This window comes from Pleurodeles waltl, chromosome 1_2 (assembly GCF_031143425.1).
Source record: "Pleurodeles waltl isolate 20211129_DDA chromosome 1_2, aPleWal1.hap1.20221129, whole genome shotgun sequence".
Taxonomy (NCBI): Eukaryota; Metazoa; Chordata; class Amphibia; order Caudata; family Salamandridae; genus Pleurodeles; species Pleurodeles waltl.
Genome location: NC_090437.1, coordinates 736,806,781 through 736,826,155, shown reverse-complemented (window position 1 = coordinate 736,826,155; position 19,375 = coordinate 736,806,781).

The window sequence follows — 19,375 nt, the reverse complement described above, 5'->3', positions numbered from 1 at the left end:
GAAAAACTGTCCAATCTGGGGGTGAAATGTTTGAGATAAAATAATTGGGGATCTTTCATTACATATATCCCTAAGTACCTAAATCTGTTTTCAATCATTGGCATAGGCGTGTCACGTGCTGACAGGGTCTGGGACCTGTGATTAAGTGCATTTGGGACTTGCTCCAGCTAATAGTGTACCCAAGTAGTCTTGAAAGAGTTGTAAAATCTGCATAAGTCTTGGTATGGTGTGTGTGGGCATCAGTAACATAAACTAGGATATCATCTGCATATAGGGAAATACGTTTTTCCCAAGTTTCCCTCAGCTAATTCCATGTATGAGAGGGCCATTCCTGATCCAGTCTGCCAGTGGTTTAAGGGCCAGAATGAGAATCAGCAGGATATTCAGCAGCCCTGTCTGGTCCCCTGATGTAGGGAAATGTGGCTTCGATGAGTGGGCCTTGAAAGAGCAAATATATCCAGCTTATAAAGTTGGAACCAAACACCAGCCTTTCTAGGACTCCCAACATGTAGCCCCATTCAAGTGTATCGAAGGCCCTGATAGCATCTATAACCATCACCATGGTGGATATTTTATAGTTCCCCCCATATTTAATTGTTCCTCTAAAAAGTTGATGGGGATTAACTCCAGTCCCTCTATCTGGAATGAAGTCCGATTCGCCTGGGTGTATTAGGGATGTGATGTCTTTACAAGGTCTGTTAGCCAGTAGCGTGGCAAGAATTGTGATCTCTATACCGAAAAGTGATATTGGCCTATATGAACTGCATCTGTCAAGGGGCCTCCATGCTTTGTGTATGACCACTAGTGTGGCTAGTCTCTGATCTTCTGGGAGTTGACCGGATGACTGTGCTTCCAACTACATACCAAGCAGTTGGGTTCTAACTTGCTTGCCAACCCTTTATGTAGTTCGATGATAACACCTTTGGGTTCCATCGCTTTTCCACAGTTTAGTGCACATAGCACTTGGGTTATCTCTCTGGGCTGGAAGTCACTATCTAGTTATTGTCTGTGCCCATTGGACAGTCTAGGGACATCAATCTCATTGAGAAAAGCTATGATATCAGTTACCCCATAGCATCCTCTAGTTGAGTATAGGTCCTCATAGTACCCAGCAAATTCCTTTGCCGTGTCATCAGGGTTGGTTTTTATCTCCCCTTTTTTCTCCCCTTTATCATTAGTTATTTGTAGGGCCCAGGTGAGGGGTTGGTCAAATTTTTCCAGTCACACCAGTAGTTTCATAGCCTTATTGCCTACATCATACTTAATTATGTAGGCAGTCTTTGCGCTCTCCACCTATATTCCCACTGTTTCAATCTAAGAGCTTGTGAAGCATCTTCAGTCTGGTCTTTGATAGCTTATGCTTTTAAGTCCATAATTTCCCCTTCTAGGCAGTTGAGTCTTTCTTTTGAAACTTTTTTCTTCCCACAACCAGGGAATATGCCTTGCCTCTCAGGACTGTCTTGTAAGCGTCTCATAGTGTCAGGTCCAAACAAACAAACCCCTTATTTGTTTCAAAATACGTGTCTGTGGTTTGCCGCAGTTTGGGCATGAGGGCTTGGTCCTTCAGGTGCCAAGCTGTAATAGGTGGTGGGCCTGCACTCCTCCCTGATTTCTCCCTGAACTCTAGCCACACTAGCGAGTGGTTAGAGATACCCCAGGCTAAGTGTTGAAGTTCCGCAATCCTAGCCATATTAGAATGTTGTATAAAATTACGACTTTGGTAGTCTGACCTCCAGATTGCGATCCTGGAAGTCAGACCACCAGGAGACTGCCGCCATCACCAGGATCATGGATCCCAACGGGTTGGCGGCAGTCGGAGTTGTGGTCAGCCGCGGAAGTGCCAAGTTCAGCACGCCATGCTGATCACTACCCCACGTTCCATCAGCCTTTCCATGACAGATGCACTGCCATGGAAGGGCTGGCAGAAAGCTAGTGCTGGTGGTCACAGGGGCACACCTGCACCGCCCACGACCATGTTGTGAGCAGTGCAGGGGACCACCGCCAGCACCCTTGGAATGAACATAGGGGGTAATTCCGACCCTGGCGGCCGTGGACCGCGGAAGCACTGCCAACAGGCTGGCGGTGCTTCCTGGGCCATTCTGACCGCGGCGGTAAAGCCATGGTCAGAAAAGGGCAACCAGCGGTTTCCTGCCGGTTTACCCCTGGCCCAGGGAATCCTCCATGGCGGCGCTGCTTGCAGCGCCGCCATGGGGATTCCGACCCCCTTCTCGCCATCCTGTTCCTGGCGGTTTTTACCGCCAGGAACAGGATGGCGGGAACGGGTGTCGTGGGGCCCCTGGGGGCCCTTGCACTGCCCATGCCACTGGGATGGGCATTGCAGGGGCCCCCTAACAGGGCCCCATGAAGATTTTCAGTGTCTGCTTTGCAGACACTGAAAATTGCGACGGGTGCCACTGCACCCGTCGCACCCCTACAACTCCGCCGGCTTCATTCGGAGCCGGCTTCATTGTTGAGGGGGGTTTCCCGCTGGGCCGGCGGGCGGCCTTCTGGCGGTCGCCCGCCGGCCCAGCGGGAAAGCCAGAATGGCCGCCGCGGTCTTTTGACCGCGGTGCGGTCATTCGGCGGTTCCCTCCAGGAGGGCGGCTCCCGCCGCCCGCCGGGGTCAGAATTCCCCCATAGTCTGCTAGTGTGCGATGACATTGGCCTTAGCTCCCTAAGAGAGCTGAGGCCAATTCTGCCACATTGTTTCCACTGGGTTGACTAGTGGAAATGTCATAATATGATGTTTCTGGCGATCAGCCTGGCGGAAACATCGTAATATGATGGGGGGTGAGACCCCGGGCTTGATGGTCACCTCATCCCGCGGCTTTGGCAGTCCAACAGTCGAACCACCAAAGTCTTAATCGGGCCCATAGTCTAGTCAGAAGAGAAGAGACTAAGGTGCACCCGGACATAAAGGTATATTGGCATTCTTCCGGGTGTCGGAGGTGTCATGTGTCTACTAATCCTAGAACCATCATAAGAAAGGCTAGAGTGGCATCTGTCCTGATCAGACGAGAGTCTGAAAGTATATGTTTCCCTTCCGCCATGACTGCATTTTAGGCTCCTTCTATGAGCAAGATGCCTTTTGGCATCCATAACAGGAGTACACTTAGTGTTGGGGGTGTGATCGTTTGATGTCTCAGTGGGATGTAGATCGAGCACAATCGTTAAACCCTCCCATGTGCCGGTCTGTGCAGCACATTTTCCATGAGGGTCAGTCCAAGTGTTGTGTGAAATTAATGCAGTATTGTTTTAAGGAGGATTCCCACTCCTCGGGAGTCAGAGGTGAACCCCACATGAGCTGCCATTTTATACCCACATCTAGACAGAGCTTTACTAGAGTTACCTAGGCGATGTGTCTCCTGGACCAGTACAGTGTTCGGGATGTGTCCGCAAAGGTTTTGCATTACTAGTCCTCTCTTTCACCTGACACCCAATCCATTTACATTCCAGGACAGTATCTTTAAACGGTTGTTAATGTGTTCCATCACTGAAGTCTATTATGTGGGTCAGTAATTGTGTCCTTTCCTATGTGTAAGTCCCGGTATGTTGTATTTTATCTCTGTGGGTTAAATTGTGCCTGCACTTCAACATTAACATTAAACAGTTCCCTTTAACCAACACCTTCTACCCTGCCACCCTGTTCCATGGGCCTAAAACTGCCCACTTTCCTGCAACTTGCAATCAATCATTGAATTTGTAAAGCGCTCTACGTACCCGATAGGGTTTCAAGGCGCTGGGAGGGGGGGGGTTGTTGTTACTGATCGAAGAGCCAGGTCTTGAGGAGTCTTCTGAAGGTGAGTAGGTCTTGGGTCTGTCGCAGGTTGGTAGGGAGCGTGTTCCAGGTTTTGGCGGCGAGGTATGAGAAGGATCTGCCTCCGGAGGTCTTTTGTTGGATGCGGGGGACGACGGCGAGGGCGAGGTTTGCGAAGCGGTGCTGGCGCGTCGGGTGTAGAAGCTGAGTCTGTTGTTCAGGTAGGTTGGTCCAGTGTTGTGGAGTGCTTTGTGGGTGTGGGTAAGAAGCTTGAAGGTGATCCTCTTGTCCACGGGGAGCCAGTGAAGGTTTCTCAGGTGGTGGGAGTTGTGGCGAGGTACGTCAAGGATCAGCCGGGCGGAGGCGTTTTGGATGTGTTGGAGGCATAGTAGGTCTTTTGCTGGGATGCCTGTGTAGAGTGTGTTGCCGTAGTCTAGCCTGCTGCTGATGAGGGCCTGTGTCACCGTTCTTCTTGTTTCTGTTGGGATCCACTTGAAGATCCTACGGAGCATGCGGAGTGTGTTGTAGCAGGAGGAGGAGACTGCGTTGACCTGTTTGGACATGGTGAGGGAGAAGTCGAGGACGAAGCCCAGGTTTCATGCGTGGTTGGTTGGTGTCAGGGGGTTCCTAGTGCAGTAGGCCACCAGGAGTCGTCCCAGGTGGAGGGGGTGGCTCCTAGGATGAGGACCTCCGTCTTGTCCGAATTGAGTTTCAGACGGCTGCTTTTCATCCATTCGGCGATGGATTCCATTCCTTCGTGGAGGTTGGTTTTGGCTGTGCGTGGGTCTTTGGTGAGCGAGAGGATGAGCTGGGTGTTGTCGGCGTAGGTGAGAATGTTGAGGTTGTGTTGTTGGGCCACTTGTGCGAGGGGGGCCATGTAGATGTTGAACAGCGTTGGGCTGAGGGATGAGCCTTGGGGGATGCCGCAGATGATGTCGGTGGCTTCAGAGCGGAAGGGAGGGAGGCGGACTCTCTGGGTTCTGCCAGAGAGGAATGAGATGATCCAGTCGAGGGCTTTTCCTTGGGTTCCGGTTTCGTGGAGGTGTTTTTCCAGAGTGCAGTGGCAGACTGTGTCGAAGGCGGCAGATAGGTCCAGGAGGATGAGGGCTGATGTTTCGCCATTATCCATTTGACGTCTGATGTCATCTGTGGCAGCGAGAAGGGCGGTCTCAGTGCTGTGATTTCGTCTAAATCCGGATTGGGAGGGAGCCAGGATGTTGTTGTCTTCGAGGTGGGTGGTTAGTTGCGTGTTGATGATTTTTTCAATCACCTTTGCTGGGAAGGGGAGTAGGGAGATCTGTCGGAAGTTTTTGAGGTCCTTGGGGTCTGCTTTGGGCTTCTTGAGGAGGGCGCGGATTTCGGCGTGCTTCCAACTTTCCAGAAAAGTCACTGTATCGAAGGAGATGTTGATGACCTTCCGTAGTTGGGGGGCGATGGTGGAGTCGGCCTTGTTGTATATGTGGTGGGGGCAGGGGTCTGACAGAGATCCTGAGTGGATGGAGTTCATGATCTTGCGTGTCTCTGTGTCGTTGACTTTGGTCCAGGAGGACAGGTGGTTTGCGCAGGTGGAGCTTTCGGGGGTGGGGTCTGGCGTGGGAGTGGCGTTGAAGCTGTCGTGGATGTCGGTGATCTTTCGGTGGAAGAAGGTGGACAGTGCGTTGCAGAGTTCTTGGGATGGAGGGATGTCATTGACATTGGCGCTGGGGTTGGAGAGTTCTTTTACGATGCTGAAGAGCTCTTTGCTGTCGTGTGCATTGTTGTCCAGGCGGTCTTTGAAGTGGGATCGTTTGGTTTGTCTGATGAGTTGGTGGTGTCTGCGGGTGGCGTCCTTGTGGACTATGAGGGTGTCAGGTGTGCGTTTGAGGAGCCATTCCTTTTTTAGTTTCCGGCAGTAGCGCTTGGAGTTTAGGAGCTCGTCGGTGAACCAGGTGGCTTTTGTTCTGACTTGGTTGTCGGTGGGTTTCTTGAGTGGCGTGAGGGTGTTGGCGCAATCGTTGATCCACAGAGTGAGGTTGTGGGCGGCGGTGTCTGGGTCGGTGGGGTCGGAGGGTGGGTTCTGTGCGAGGGTGTTGGTAAGCTGGTCTTCCGTAAATTTTCTCCAGCAACGGCGAGGTGATTGTTGGGTGCGATGGTGCTCGGTATGTTTCTTGTAGGTGAAATGGATGCAGTGGTGGTCGATCCAGTGGAGTACGGTGGTATGTTTGAAGGTGACGTGGGCGCTTGAGGAGAAGATGGGATCAAGCGTGTGGCCGGCGATGTGGGTTGGTGTGTTTACGAGTTGTCTGAGGCCGTGGTTTGTGAGGTTGTCGATCAGAGTAGTGGAGTTGGTGTCGTTGTTGTTCTCCAGGTGGAAATTTAGGTCCCCAAGGAGGAGGTAATCCGTTGAGTTGAGTGCGTGGGTGCTGGTGAGGTCGGCGATAGATCCGCTGAAGGGTGCTCGTGGTCCTGGAGGTCTGTAGATGAGCGTTCCTCTGAGAGTGGTGTTGGGGTCGGTGTGGATGCGGAAGTGTAGGTGTTCGGCGGTCTTGAGGGTGTCGTCAGTGTGGGTGTAGACCTTGAGGGTGGATTTGTGGGCGATGGCTATTCCTCCTCCGATTCCGTTGGTGCGGTCCCTTCGGATGATTTTGTAGCCGTCTAGGATGGCTATTGCGATGTCGGGCGCCGAGGAGTCGTTCCACCAGGTCTCGGTCAGGAAGACTACGTCTGGGGCGGTGGAGTCGAGCAGGTCCCAGAGCTCGATGGCGTGCTTGCATGCGGAGCGGGTGTTGAGGAGTATGCAGTGGAGGTGTTTTTTTCCTGTCTTTGTAGGTTTCGTTGTTCTGTCGCAGGTGAATCTGCAGCTGCGGCATGAGAAGGGTCCGAGGGTGTTCCTTGGTGAGGAGTGGTAGCATGCTGTGATGCGGCCGGGATTGAGGGCGTTGAGTTGGTCGGCCGTGTAGAGGTGTCTGGAGGTGCGGGGATCTCGCGGACCAGGAGGTGTGGTGCTGGGCGCGGTCCAGGCGCGGACGGGCGCAGACGGGCTTGCCTCTGGCAGCGACCGCCATTAAGAAGGGAGGTGCAGCTGGGAGGCGGAAGGGAGCGGGGAATGGGGGCGCGAGGGGGGCGGGCCGCAGGGAGGCAGTGGCGGGGAAAGCGGCTCAGGGAGAGCCGGCAGGGGAAGCGCACAAGGGGCAAAAAAGGCAAAAAAGGCACAGAATGAAACTGAAAAGAGAACGGCACAGTAATTCAAGGCACAGAAAACGAGTCACAATGTTAAAAAAGGCACAAAAGCACAGAAAACGAGTCACAATAGCGGCAAAATAATTCAAGGTACAGAAAACGAGTCACAAAGTTAAAAAGGTACAGAAGCACAGAAAAAACGAGTCACAAATTAAAAAGGCACAAAAGCCCAAGTCTAGTGACGCTTACCAGAGCCCACTAGACACCAGGGATGAGGCGCAGGTGGATGCCTGAGGGTGGTGGAGGACCTCGAACACGCGATCTGCTGCGTGTGCGGGGTCAAGGACAAGGGGACAGCTTGGTGGTGCTGCGGACGTGGGGGAGCGATCTCCTGACCAAAATCAGGTCAGAGGTCGCTCACCCTCGACGTGCAGCGGGCGCCATTAAGAAGTGAGGGGGGAGGGAGGAGCAGCTGGGAGGCGGGAGGGAGCAGCGAATGGGGCGCGAGGGGGGCGGGCCGCAGGGAGGCAGCGGCGGGGAAAGCGGCTCAGGGAGAGCCGGAAGGGGAGCGCACAAGGGGCAAAAGCGGCAAAAAATGCACAGAATGAAACTGAAAAGAGAACGCCACAGTAATTCAAGGCACAGAAAACGAGTCACAAGGTTAAAAAAGGCACAAAAGCACAGAAAACGAGTCACAATACCGGCACAATAATTCAAGGTACAGAAAACGAGTCACAAAGTTAAAAAGTTAAAAAGGTACAGAAGCACAGAAAAAACGAGTCACAAATTAAAAAGGCACAAAAGCACAAGTCTAGTGATGCTTACCAGAGCCCACTAGACACCAGGGATGAGGAGCAGGCGGATGCCTGCGGGTATTGGAGGGCCTCGAACACGCGATCTGCTGCGTGTGCGGGGTCAAGGACAAGGGGACAGCTTGGTGGTGCTGCGGACGTGGGGGAGCGATTTCCTGACCAAAATCAGGTCAGAGGTCGTTCACCCTCGACACGCAGCGGCCGCCATTAAGAAGAGAGGGGGGAGGGAGGAGCAGCTGGGAGGCGGGAGGGAGCGGTGAATGGGGCGCGAGGGGGGCGGGCCGCAGGGAAGCAGCTGCGGGGAAAGCGGCTCAGGGAGAGCCGGCAAGGGGAGCACACAAGGGGCAAAAGTGGCAAAAAAGGCACAGAATGAAACTGAAAAGAGAACGGCACAGTAATTCAAGGCACAGAAAACGAGTCACAAGGTTAAAGAAGGCTCAAAAGCACTTGTTGCCCCTTTGAACATGATTGTGAACTTTTTAGCTGGGGAAAGTTTTACCAAGTAGGCAAAATCATTTGTAGAACTCACCCATACAGTATGAAGGTCCATTGTTGCCCCTGCCAAGGGAGGACATCATAGTTTGTGTAGTTTTACTACATCAGGTCTATGTCTGTCCCCCCTCCTACTTCCTAATAATTAAGTTAGTACCAGAGTAATGTCTGTGCTCACCACCACCAGGTTCAAAGGCTGGTCCAATGTGTTCCTGATGTTTTTCTCTTTCGCCTTCACTGGAGCAGTTGTTGCGATGGCCAATTGAACGGCTTCTATCGTCCCTTCTTTTCTTGGGGGAACCATTGCATATACCATTGCGGGTGGCAGGGCACCACTCCTCCATCCACTCCCAAACCTTCTCGGGGGTGGTAAAATGCCAGCTTTTGCCCTCAGCGACCACTCACAATTTCGCTGGAAAAAGCCTCATACATTTCAGTTCTTTGACGTGGAGATCACTCTTAACCTACATGAAGCTTCGCCTTTGCTGTTGCACTCTGAGTGTGAAGTCCGTGTAGATACTGAGCATTATGTTTTCAAACTTCAAGTTGAGCTTCAATTTGGCCGCTTGTAGTATGAGGTTGTAGTCCCTATGGTTAAAGATATGGGCAATTATTGTTCGTGGGGGTGCCCCCCAGTCTTGGCAGTGACCCGGACACCCTATGTGCCTACTCTACAGAAAAGAATTTGGAAAGACCCTGTCGCTGGAGACTGGTGAGGCTGACGTGTTCCATAAAGAGGTCTGTGCTAGGGTCTTCCACTCAATCAGGTTCCCCCACTATGTGGATTTTGTTTTGTCTGGATCTTCCTCCATGTTGTCCAGTCTGGCTTGCATAAGGGCATTGTCTTTCTGTAGGAGGTCACCATGATGTTTTAGGGTGGTTGTGGCGACGTTAATGTCTTTCAAGCAGTTTTTTGTTTTTTTGACATCAACCTGTAACAAGGACATTTCCATGACAAAGAATCAATTTTTGGTTCCAGAGTTCCTTTGATGCTCTGGATGGCCACCATGATTTCTTTGAGGGAAGGTTCTGTGATTGTCACTGCGAGGTCTGCCGCAGGGTCCTGGGGCAAATGTGTTAATACTCCCTGCACGTCCCCAGGGATCACATATTTCTCTATTTGGTTGTGCTAAGTCAGTTGGCCTCCCTTACCCCCACTATGGTTGGAGCAAGTTGAGGGGCGACTGCAGTCCACCGCCGAATCTGCGGGAAGGGGTGTTCCCACCTTCTTTCTTGTTCAGCACAGCACTATGCACCACTGACTGCCAGGGGAAAGGGGAAGGAGAAGAGTGGGCCTTCCCCGATGTCGCCCCTCAGGTCGCGGACCTTTCAATGTTTGCTGCTCTGCCGCACATCAATCTTGCTCCCCTGATTAGTCGGTACTCGGAGATAAAGAGAAGCTGGCCTAGCTGTGGCTAAGTCTATTGGGCAACATGGCACCCCCAATAAAGCTGCCTGGGCCCCCCACCACGGCCCTCCCAATCTCTCAATAATGTTCCTGCAGTCTCTTGCAGCCCTTGCCTTGCCTCCAGTTCTGTTTTGGCCTTGCCAGGTGTGTTTGGGCTGGGGGGATCAAGTGGGCCCCTGCCTTGCTGACTGTTTGTGGTGGGCTAGCTCAGTGATGGCGCACATGTCCTCCCTGTACTGCACCTTTTCAATTATGAGGTGGGCTCCCAGCATTTGCTGAGTTGCCCCTAAATGTAATTATGTGTTTTGGACCCCAACGGGCTCCCAGCAGTCTCCACTGTGTCTCAGGCCTGGGTGGAGAGGTCCCCATCATGGAGAAGGCAATCTCTTTTTTTGGTTCTGGTCTTTCTTGGGGACCCATAGATCAGAGGAGGGGTTATTTTGCAGCTCACTCTCCTCAAGGTCCTCACCAGTTCCTCGTAGTTGAGGTGTCTGGCTGGTAAGATGCCTTACCGCAGTCAAGGTCATGGCCAGTGCCACTGACCCCACACAGGATATTCTGGGCCCTTCACTGCCTCCATTCAGTCCCTGGAGGCTGGGCCCCTGATGCTCCTCACTTGACTCACAGTCTCCTACAAGGCCTTGCATGGCTGCCAAAATCTTCTCAATATTCATGCCCAGACAAGGAGGCTCCATGCCTCAGGAGCTCCCGGTTTGATCCTATCCCCGGTTTCAGTCTTTGGCCGCAGTGGGTGTGGTATGTCATCCTCTTTGTCACATGGGCCAACCCACGTCTCTGCCAATCTACTGGGCTTCCGGCCTCCCTAAGTCACCCCACCTTGCAGGATCTCTTGCCATGGCAGGGATTGGATTTGGAGATCACACCAGCCCCAACAAACAGCTAGGGGGTGTTTCAGAGAAAGCACCCGTCCTGTCCTTTTCACTTGCTAGACGTTTTTGAGCAGGGCAATGGTGGATGTTAAACAGATGACTGGGTGAAATATTTAGAGAGTTGGAGTTTCTCTAAGGAGAAGCTGCCATGTTGGGCTGCAAGCCACACACCCTCTTCCCTTTAAAGTTGAGTTCAGCTTCAGGGGATGTGATTCTCCGGGACAATTAAGGCCCAGGGAGGGGTTGGGCTGGGCCCCTTCCCTTTTTTTAAATCACATTTGGCCCTAAGGAATGTGATATCTGCGGCCTAGTGAGGCTGGGGGAGGGGAGCGCATGGCCCTCTCCCATTTTCAATGCCATCCAGCACCCTCTCCAGAAATTATTTCACTCCACCTCCAGGGCCCTGCCCCATCCCCTCTCAAAGTAGCGTAGGAGACTGCACAATTTTTTTAATTTGCCACAGATTTGCACTTCCACTAAGAATTTTCAGCATAATGTGAAAGCAATGTTTTTGGCTCCAGGTGTGGTCCCTTTGGGACCCCACCATCAGGCCTAGGGTGCCAGGATATCCCTACTCTGTCAGAATATAGCTTTTTAAAAACATTTTAGCACTCAGACCTGAGTCTCTATCCTAATATGGCTGCTGCCCCATCGTTGCTGATGTGATGGCAGCCAACCAGATCTCTCCATGAGTTCTGTCGGCCCTGTGGATCCTCCACTGCTTTGAATATACATTTTCTTTTAGCACTAATTGCTAAAAAAAACTACTAAGCTGATTTACATCAAATCAAAAGCACTTTTTTTGCATCATGATATAGATTTCCGCCAAATATGGGGTAGATTCATTCAGGCATTTGAACAATAGCAGTTTCTATACTTCCGCTGGAAAAATGAATGAGGAAAACACATTTTGCCACCATTTGTCCTCAGCCCTGTGTGATGGATACTCCTAAAACTTTCTAGTTAGAAGATGAGGCAGAATGATGTTTTTTTAAAGGTTTTGTGAAGATTCATTAAAAAAAAGGTTTTCCTATGGAAACATGGTCCTAACTATGACTCGCCACTGACAAAAATAAAGGTTAAATTAACATTATATGAAATTTCAGTGAAAATATAATGTTGTAAACTAAAAAAGACACTGAAATTCACCAATTATACTTATCACTAGTAACTATAATTTGTGCGCTAAGGTAACTATAACTCACTCACCCAGCCATGCACAGACTTCTCATCCATGATATTTCAGATGTTGCAGTGATGTTATCAATGATGTTATGGAGCATGCCATGAGTGATGTAATATGTGGGGTCGTTAGCTGTGCATGGGAAGGATGTGACTTACAGTTGCCTTAGGGCACAAGCTATAGTTACTAGAGATAACTATAACTGGTGAATGTCCGTGTTTTTTTTTAGTTTAAAACATTAAGTTGTCACTGACTTTTTCACCTAACTATAATGTCACTTTAACCTTTGTTTTTAGTGAACTTCTAGGGTGTTTTAAGGTAAAGTAATATTTTATTGCCATACATATAGCCAACCCCCACAGCCCACGGCCTTTGTCTGTGCTTGGCAGGGAAGTTTGCCGCCGGGTTTGGCCTGCAGCCATTCCCTGTATCCAAACCCTCACAGGCAGCCAATAGTATGTTGTGCATCAACCTTTGCCATGCATGGTGGGGACGTTGAATGCAGGGCCTGGTCTCTGTTCTTGCCATGCAGACAGCCCCCACAGATACACAACCCTCAGTATGTGGTGCAGGATTGGCCACAGGGCCTGACCTGCAACCAGTCAAACCTAATCCACGCTCAGCATTCTGCAACACCCCAAAATATAAACAGTAAGTGTTAAAAATTGAAAATTGGGTCTCTAATTTCCAAAGGTATGCACCCTGTAAATCTTGGAATTTTAAAGCGCAGCAAATCACCTGTGAGGGTCTCAAGGTGCTGAATTCTAGGCACAGGGAAATTAAGTGACTTGTCCAAAACCACAGGATATTGAGCCAACTCTGAGATTCGAGCCTGGTTCCACCAGGTCCAAAGTCAGCAGCTCAGGCGATTAAACCATATCCTCCCCAGTCCAAGTAAATTAACCTGTGCTCACCCCTTTAGTAGCTTGGCATGGAGCAGCCAAGGTTAACTTAATAAGCAAATTCTAAAGTATTTGTACACCACTTATATTACAGCAGCACAGTGAAAACAACACAAATTGACTTCATACTATTTTAGAAGAAAAAGATGCGGATTCTACAAATAAAACAAGACTAAAATGACAAAAATCCAATAAGTAGATCCTGAGATGTGCAATTTTAAAGATTTAGGTGAAAACAGTGAATAGAAGCGCAATGGGCCAATGGTGGTCATCTCCTCGTGCTGGACTGGGACAAATCCCCAAGCTCTGGCTGATCGCGTTAGAGTACGGGCCGGTGACAGGGACCCATTTGGGCCCACTGAAAGTACCTCAAATCCTGGTGTGCGGTCTGCACGGCATTGCTTTGCGAGGCTTCACTTCATCTCGTGTTGGTTCCTAGAAGCTGTGTGGAGAGACTTTGCTGGGCTTGGTGTCACTTTCGTGTCACTTTGTTTTAACTTTGGCTTAAAATCTATGATTAAAGTACCTGCACACATTTGCACCATCCATTGAGCTTAATCAAGTTAGCGTTTGTAGAAACTCATGTAAATTATCACATTCATATCCTGCACAGCTGAGAATTATGAACCAGGTAGCTGCACCTAAGTTTAGCAACATGCATTTCAGCTCACCATGAAACCAGTACTCATTGATTCCACATTGGCATGCCATGAGATTTATGGGTTTGCACTTAGGATTTTCATCTTTTCCATAAACCGTTTAATTAAACTCTCTTTCACTCATATTTTGAAAAAGTGCTTCTGTTTTTACAATATGTGCAACTGCATCTGACAAAACTCAGAGTTCACTAACAAATTGAAGGTGAAAAAGGTAAATATTTTGTCTAAAACAGGGATCTTTTAAATGCAGTATAGTTGAACTGCACTCTGAAGCAGGAATCTGCACTGGCTGTTCATAATAATGACCTGCTTCTCCAGTTGGAAAGAGAGGTTGAAGGCAGCAAGCTTCTAAACTCTTTTCTCACACACTAACAAGTTCACATTTTGCTTGTTTCATTTGATATAATTCCAAAGCATCAACCAGTATATCCCTATTGGGCAGACGGTGAGTTCTGTAGTGCGCTTCTAGCTCTTCAGTCTTTGCTGCATCTATTCTTCCAAATTGTTCACCCTCACTAAACTTTGAAGTAGGTGCCCTCAGTAAAGTCATATGCTGATACATCTACATCTTTATAGAATCCTTTTTCTCTTTTGAGATATTCTATGACTTTCTTTACTTTCTCTATCCTACCAGTTCCTGCTAAATCTTTGTATTCTTCGTTGGACCACCATTCACTAAAACAACTAATGGTTCCTCTACTTCTCGATCTATACCAAGAGTTTGAGTACCACATTTTTTTAAGGTCTAAGTAATCCTTGCCCAATGCAATGAGTGCAGGGTGACGAAAAAACTAGAATAAGATTTATTAATCCACTTAAGGCCACCTTGCGTGGCTCTGTGTGGCATAGTGAATTTTAGTAAATCTAGAGTACAGTAATGCAGCACAAGTCACTGCCTTGCGTTTCCTGGGTGCTGAGGGTGTTACCTGGGTGGAGCGTGGGTGTTCTCATGCATCCACCCATTTATTCTAAAGCATTCCTAGATTGTGTGCTGAATTCTGCAACACACTTAGAAAGAAGAAATGCCTCCATGGTTTGGTTTTTAGCAGGAACGTGTTCCTTACTGCACAAAAACAATTGTTCCTTTAACACAGGCACACTTGCTCTATGGTGGAAGGGTGAGTGTGTTGTCCCTCGGCTTCAGATTGTGCAGCAGCAAAGGCAGAGGACAGGAATGTGCCATATCTCAATTGCAGCGTAGCAAGTTGTCTTCCTGTGTTGTGTTCCATGAATTTTTTTTAAATCTGGCCCTCAATGTTTTGTTTGAAATCTATTGGTAGGTATACCACTTTTACTGCAAGGTCATTTTCCACTTTTTGTCTGCATTCTGACAGTGGCTGACTATGGATTAAAAAGGGTGCACAGTTGGAATCAAAATACTCTCATAAACATTAAGCTCTTTCAGTTCTGTTCAGTTAGGGAGGAATTGGTAAAAAGAAGTTTTTGCACAGATATCTATGTTTATTCTTATGTGTCAGGAATAAGGCTGTGCGCTGTCCAGGTCCCCCCCGAAACACCGCTGCGCGTATTTGCGGCGCTTCATGTGCACCACTTGTCATCCCCTCTTGTTCTAGAAGTGGTTATCAGCGTCGCCTGCCCTGTGGTAAAGCTCATGTAGCTGCAGGGTCAGGACATTGGTGGACAAGATGCACTTATCAGTGCTATTCTATGAATGGACTACAATTCCCAGGTTTCTAGAGGCAGCGGCCATCTTGGTGTGTGGCAGGACTATAAAGCCCAGCCACACCCAAGCACATTGCTCACTATTTTGAAGACTTCGATGCAGTCAGACCTTGTGGGGTTCCTCTGAAGAAGAGCAGATTTCCTGCATGGCAGATTGACAGCAAATCGGAGTAGCCTTGTTTCCATGGTGAATTCAGATACGAGTAGGTCGTACACGTAGCGGTAAGGTCTTGATGAGCCCAATCTTGAAGGGAGTTGTTACTTCCAAAAGTAAAGCGCCCCTTATCACAACGAGCAAAGTGTTTTCAATCCAAAGAGTAAAGCGCTCCTGGCACGACGATAAAAGTGCTTCAGGCCAAATGTGTAAAGCGGCCTTGGCACGACGATCAAATTGCTTCGGACCACATGAGTGAAACGCCCCTTAGCACAACGAGCAAAGCGCTTCAGGCCTCACGTGTAAAGCACCCCTGGCACGATAATCAAAGCGCTTCAGTCCACACGAGTAAAGCGCCCTTGGCAAGATAATCAAAGTGCTTCAGGCCACATGAGTAAAGCGCCCTTGGCACGATAATCAAAGCGCTTCAGTCCACACGAGTAAAGCGCCCTTGGAAAGATAATCAAAGCGCTTCAGGCCACACGAGTAAAGCCCCCTTGGCACGATAATCAAAGCGCTTCAGTCCACACGAGTAAAGCGCCCTTGGCAAGATAATCAAAGCGCTTCAGGCCACACGAGTAACGCGCCCTTGGCACGACAATCAAAATCGTTTCAGGCCACACGAGTAAAGCGACCTTGGCACGACGGTCAAAGCGCTTCATGCCACAAGAGTAAAGTGCCCTTGGCACGACAATCAAAGCTTTTCAGGCCACTTGAGTAAAGCGCCCCTTAGCACAACAAGCGTAGCGCTTCAGACAAAGCAAGTAAAAGCGCTCTCTGTCATAATGAACAAAGCGCTTCATGTATGATGATCAAATCGCTTCATGAACAATAAACAAGGTGCTTCTGCCCAACGAACAAAGCTCTTCAAGTTCGATGAGTAAAACTTTCAGGCCTTAGTAGTAAATGTGAAAATGTTTTGGAGATAAGCAAATTAAAGTTTCATTGTTTTTTGGTAAGCCTAATATGTGAGATACATATTTAAGTCTTTGAGAATTTCTAGGCTGAGATCAAACGTTTATGTTATGAATGCATAATTGTTACATGATTGATATTTAGAGTATGACCATAGTCCAAAGCTCTTGCCATCTCTAGGTTCAGAGGTTGCAATTTGTTCTTGTTCCATGATTCAAAGAAGGGGCTATGCCCAATTCACGAAGGGTCTCAATCTGATACCACGGAGATGCCTTTATTCAAGAGTTTATTGGTGACTTTATACTGTCATGAATGAGTATATGCACATTTGTTCTAACCGTTTCTTTTCAGATCTCTCTCCCTGCAGTTCCCTAACCTAATTCCCTTCCCCCCCGCCTGGCTTCATCATAACTCTGTGCTCTGATAGCTTTCTGAGTTGGTGACGCCGGGAGGTGGGCCTTTTGTTCAGCAGCGTGCAGATCCCGAGGAAAGGGCACTGTGACATTGTGCTTTCCAATGCATATGTCAGCAAAAACCAAATATTTTATGGGGAATCTAAGCATATGTCAAGTGAAATTGTCTTATTTCTTTCCAAACTTTCTCTAATGGGACAGCAGTACTCTCACTCTCTGAGGTTGATGCTGCTACTACTTCACATACTTGTGTCTGACTCTCCAGTCCATAGTAAAATAGTTGGACATTTTCAGATATGCTAGTAATTTCTGAGACAGTGCCATTCAAAAGAGCTTTATTCAAAGCTTCTAAATGCAGAGCTGGACTTTTTACAAAATATAACCTTCTAACTTGATTGCACATATTTAAGTGATGGACAGACAGCATTTGAAAATGATGTAAAGTATATATTTTGAAAAGGCAAGCAAATGAATGCCCTTGTAGTTTTGAGAGTTGTCTTACTCTACAGAGGTCAAGAGTTTGCAAAGCCCTGATTTTCTATTTTATATTTTTATGAGACTTTGCCAGAAATACTCAAACATTATTAATTGAATCCTGACTTAATTACAGAAACTACTGCACTGACACTCACAGACTGGAGCTGGTGGACATTGTTGTAACATTTAATCCCTGAATACTTCATCTATGTTCCTAGGTACTAGGTTTCCTTTGGTATGGTTATAGCTTGTTTTACCCCATTGGACTGACCATCTGTATCAGTGGCAAACAAAAACTGTTATTTCGATAAAAGCTTTCTTCATTAATGTAAGCCTCATTACTTGAGGTAGGTTTCTACTCCCCATCAAATATGCAGGAAAAACTGGTCTTACTGATCTACACCTTTTGTTAGCACTTCTTGTTTTAGACAGAGACTAACCTATCCAAAGTTCTCACTATGTTTAGGGTCAGAATAAAGAACTTCATTTGACTGCAAAAGTCTTCTCTTCCATGCTATACACAAACTCTTTTTGACAAATTTTCCTTACTCTTCTCTGGCTTTATTGATTTAAGAATGGTATTTATTACTCTTTCAAGTAAAAACTTTTGTTTAAACTCCTTGAATTTCTTCTTCCTTGCATTAGAATAGTCACATTGTTTGCACATATTACTCCCCACTTTACATGCTTGGCTTATACCTAATTTTGATGTAGCATGCGTTTCTTTCTTTCATAGATCCTTATTTGAAAGTTTGCTTTTACTAATTATTTTTCTGAGAAATCTTTGTGTGCTATTACCAATATTGTGTTTTTTCTGTTACCTTGCCTTCTATACAATGTTCAGTTGTAATGCCACTTCCTTTCTTGTTGTATTTCATCTTATTCTTCTGCTGCTGCTAAGTAGGCATTGTGGAAGATTTAAAACACCTACAGAAAAAGGAAGAGACAATGGAAAACATATGTGTTCAAAATAGTATATTTATCGTGAATAAACATACTATCAAAAGTTCAAGAAGATAAGAAATGCAGCATTTGATTAAAAAATACATCTTCAAGACATATCTAACTGGGCATCCTATTAGGTTATATGTGTACTGGGAGAGTTGTCTTGTTATGCTCATGTTTACTTAGAGAACAATCTATATGTACAAGTGATTTGGCCTGCCAGTATATAATTTGTCTGATATTGGACTACTGTGTTCATGCTCAGCTTTGATCAGGTCGAAAACTGTATGAAGAAGAGACTCACTATAGTAATAACTCATCAGTTTAATTGAGTGCTGGCCTCTTCAGCCGTAATTTGTTTTGGGGGATACCTGTGTGCAAATATAGGAGAGCTTGCCAGTCCATAGTATGTACGTTGGTGGACAGGAGTCTTTGGACTGACCTCAGCAGAGCATCAAACATTCATGTGAAAGAGGATCCACTTTTTGACACAGAAGGGCTTATTATGACATCGGCAGACAGACAAGCCTATCTGCCGAAGTCCTGATAGGTAGACTGCTGCCAGTGTGGCAGGACTCCCCGCCGGGCCCATTACGAGTTACCCACTGGGTCAGCGGGCGGAAACCCAGTTTCCCAGAGGAAAACGGCCTACAGCATTGTCTCCGGCTAATAATAGAGCAGTTGGCAATGCTGTAGTGCGTAGGGTGCACCAGCACCTGTCGCAATGTTCACTGTCTGCAAAGCAGACAGTGAACATTGTGACGGGGCTGGTCAGGGGGGCCCCTGCACTGCCCACACCAAGTGCACCCCGGGCACCCCGTCTCTACCAACCTTTTCATGGCTGGGTTACGGCCATGAAATTGCTGGTGGAGAAGGTCTTTGTAATCCACAGCCACCGTGACCCTGGTGGTCACTAGACCACCAGGGTCAAAATGAGGGCCATAGTGTGTCTACTAGGAGAGTAGACATTTCATTGTGATGTGTGCCTAGGGAGGCAGCTCAATGTTTAAGTGCCTTGGCCTGGTAGTGGGTAATGTATGTACCAGGGGAATGTCCTTTTGATGCACAGCTTTGTTTCAGGAGACACCTGTGTGTACATGTTGCTTCACCAACCAGGAAAAGTATATGTGTTGTATATGTTGTATCTATGATAGGGGACTAAACGTAGATCTGATCAGAGACAAACATTATAAAAGTGGCTCAGCCTTTCAACAGGTAATGTGTCTACTAGGGGTCTGGTAACTCTATTCCGAGCTCAGTCTAAGGCATCTGCTGTATTTAGAAGTGCCTGGACATGGTAGCACTTAATGGGTGTACTGAGGGCTTGGACTTTAGATATTGAGTTTTTATAGCAAGAAAGCTGGTTATACCAGTGACTTGACCTACCAGCATGTTGTATATGTGGTATAATGCTGGACACCTTATGCTCAGATATCAAATTGAAGAGGCTCGATCTTTTAACACATAATCTGATTACTAGAGGAATGGTCACTTTGTAATGAGCTTTGATTATGGGACATGTATGT